Genomic DNA, 3713 nt, shown 5'->3' with positions numbered 1-3713 from the left:
CACTGCACTCCAGTCTGGGTGACAGAGTGAGATTCCAACTCAAAAAAAAAAAAAAATTTTGTTAGTGAAATGAGGTTATGAGCAGTTTTTATTTTCTTCTTTATTCGCTTCCTTATTTTCAAGAGCATTCTAACAGTGTCAAAGCCACAAGGGAAAAAAAGATTTTTTTTTTTTGAGTCTCACTCTATCACCAAGGCTGGAGTCTAGTGGCACCCTCACAGTCACCGCAGCCTTGACCTGCTGGGTTCCGGCAATCCTTCCGCCTCAGCCTTCCAAATAGCTGGAACTACAGGCGCACACTACCGCGCCCAGCTAATTGTTGATTTATTGTAGAGATGAGGTCTCACCAAGTTGCCCAGGCGGATCTCAAACCCATAGGCTCAGGCAATCCACTCACTTCAGCCTCCCAAGGTACGGGATTACAGGCTGAGCCACCGAGTCTGGCTTAATTTTTTTTTTTAAGTAAGTGTCTCACTCTGTTGCCTAGGCTGGAGTGGAGTGGCACACCCACAGCCACTGCAGCCTTGACCTGTTGAGCTCAGGCAATCCTCCCGCCTCAGCATTCCAAGTAGCTGGAACCACAGACATGCACCGCCATCCCCAGCTAACTTTTTTAATTTTTTTTTTTTTTTAACGTAGAGACTAAAGTCTCACCAAGTTGTCCAGGCTAGTCTTGAATCCCTGGGCTCGGGCAGTTCTCACCTCAGCCTCGCAAAGTACTGGGATTACAGGCTTGAGCCACAATGCCCAGCAAATTAATATATTTTCAGGACTTTCAGTGTCTCTTACATCCATTCCTTTCTCTGATGGTCTCCTTATTGAGTACAAATAGTTTACTCTGCCTTCACCTTCAGCTTCAACATAACCATTGTTATTCTAAAATATTGCTGTGATCCTGATACCTGCTTTAAAAGTTCCCATTTAACTCTCAATCTTGCAATAGGAAACCTCAAATCACTAACTTACCCTCCAGAAATCTTTTGATGTTTCTGAAACATTTAGAATTAATATTGTGAGAGAACATTTGAATATATTTCAGATACTTTATCTTGTTTAAAAAAAAAAAAAAAAAAGAGCTTGACTTGTCTTGAGAATGTTGAAGGGCTACTTTGTGAGCAATGAGTTAGTCTTGTTCTGCAGTTACACCAGGACATAGAACTACAATCCATGGTTAGAAGCTACAGAACATCTTCTGTACATTTAAGAGATCTGCAACTGGAATAAACTGCCAAAAGGTAATAGGTTTGGTAGGCATAACGTTGAAGGAATTCAAAGGTCAGATGCATAGTTGACTGATGAAACATGTTAGTGTTGCTTGAATCCCTAAGATATCTGTAGTTCTAATTATAAAGAGTTATCAAAACAAGAACTGGCTTGATGGCTCAGCCTGTAATCCCAGTACTTTGGGAGGCCAAGGCAAGTGGATTGCCTGCGCCCGTGGGTTCGAGACCAACCTGGGCAACTTGGTGAGACTTCGTCTCTACAATAAATCAAAAATTAGCCTGTTGTGGTATCTCGGGCCTGTAGTTCCGGCAACTTGGCAGGCTGAGGAAGAAGGATCACCGGTACCCAACAGGTCAATGCTGGGGTGGCTGTGAGTGTGCCACTGCACTTCAGCCTGGGCGACAGAGTGAGACTTCAACTCAAAAAAAAACCCCAAAAAAACAAAAACAAGAATATAGTTATAATTTACTTAGAAAAATGACCAGTGGAGGCAGAAGGATTGCCTGAGTGCAGAAGGTCGAGGCTGTGGTGAGTTGTGATGATACCACGTGATGGGTGACAGAGTGAGACCCTGACTCAAGAAAGAAATCACCAAGTAAAACTAAATTTTTTTTTAAATCTAATTACCTTCTAAATGCAAAAACTGGGAAAACCTTTACCAGGAACATTGAGATTGTTTTCATTTCATCTTCACAAAAGAAATGGAGAATATTCATTTCATTCAAGTTCAAAAAGGATGATGATACTTCTTGGTAAAGACTGTAGCTTGAGTACATATGTCTGGTTTTATTCCCTTTCAAAACTACACTAATGCTACAGCAAATAATTTTTTCACACACACACAAAAAAACACTCATAATCACAGGAAAAATGATAGAAGCGGCAACTACAAAATTTTGGAAACTGAAAAATGGTTAAGTAGTAATGACTTATCAATCTAAGAAGACCCAATTCTAGCCTTCAGGGGGGCAAGTAAAGGACAAATCTGTTTTATATCATAGAATCTTTAAAAGCCTCAAAACTTGGTGGTACTATATACCTCTGGAAGTGAGGATGAAAGAAACAAAAGTGAAAATCAGTTGAAAGCTATTTAGGAAGCAGGCAGAGTCCTAGGTTCCCAACTCTAACAGAAAACTGAAGGTTTATTCTCTAAGGTAAAACAAAAGATATTTGGGCTGGAGACCACCAGACACACAAAAGTTCCATTTTGAAAAAGGATTTATATCTCCATTAAGTGGGCATGTGCAAAGTCCAATACCTTCAACCTACTTTCTTCCCTTGTTTACACAGAATATTAAGGGTCAAAGCTTTTGTCTTCCAGGCAAAAGATTAAAACCGGTATCCTGTGAAAAATCAACCAGAAAGAGAGACCAAAAGATACATAAGGAGTTTCTCAACAAGTGGCCCACCCAGATATCTCAGTGAAAATCAGCAAGTCCAAGTCATGACATCAGAGCTTTCCATCAGTTTTATAGTCCTCCTCTATTAAAGAAAAAATGTATTATGAAAAGTTTCAAACCCATGCAAGAGTAAAGAAAATACACACGCAAGGTTGCAGCTCTATTCACAATAGCAAAAATATGGAAACAACCATGCTGCCCATTGAAGCTGGACTGGATTAAAAAAATGTGGTACATATACACAATGGAATATTATGCAGCCATAAAGAAGGACAAACATATGGACTTCAGAGCAACTTGGATGGACTTAGACGCTATAATACTGAGTGATCTATCACAGAAACAAAGAAGCAAGTATCACATTTCTCACTCATAAGTGAACCTTGAACAACTATCATAATACTATAAGAAAGGGATTGGCAGTAGTGGGAAACTACTAGAGAATGTGGGGGGATGGAATTGGCAGTTGAGGGAAACTGCTAGGAGAGGGAGGGCACACTTCATCAATAAGAGTAACTGCATAATGAACATTTGTATACCTAACCCTGAATTGTACCCCACATCTTTAAAATAAAATTTTAAAAAGAAAATAGAACTCCATGTGCATATTATTCAGTTTCACCAATTATTAATTCAGGGTTTATCTTTTTTCATCTATATCTCCACCACTCCCTCTGCTCAAGATTATTTTCAAGCAAATTCCAGAAAATATGTCTTATTCATAAAGATTTAATTATCTGCAGGAGATAATGACTTGTTTAAAAAATGATGAAAAACCAACAATAAAGCCAGGTACAGTGGCCTGTGCCTGTAGTTCCAGCAATGTAGCAGGCTGTGGTGGGAGGATCCCTTAAGCCCAGGAGTTCTAGGTCAGCCCGGGCAACACCTTGAGACCTGGTATCTTAAAAAACAAACAAAACACCTAACACTAGTACATTTATCACACCTAAACAAAATTATCCATTTTGGCAATATCAAAAATTCATTCACGTGTTCAAAATTTTCTGTGCTTTCTCCATTTTTTTTACACTTAAAAAGAATCAGTATTCCAATGAAGTATACAACGGTGATTAGTTGGATGTATCTTTA

This window comes from Carlito syrichta, unplaced genomic scaffold (assembly GCF_000164805.1).
Source record: "Carlito syrichta isolate Samal-C Ts95f unplaced genomic scaffold, Tarsius_syrichta-2.0.1 Scaffold307028, whole genome shotgun sequence".
Classification (NCBI taxonomy): domain Eukaryota; kingdom Metazoa; phylum Chordata; class Mammalia; order Primates; family Tarsiidae; genus Carlito; species Carlito syrichta.
This window is presented reverse-complemented; position numbering follows the sequence as displayed.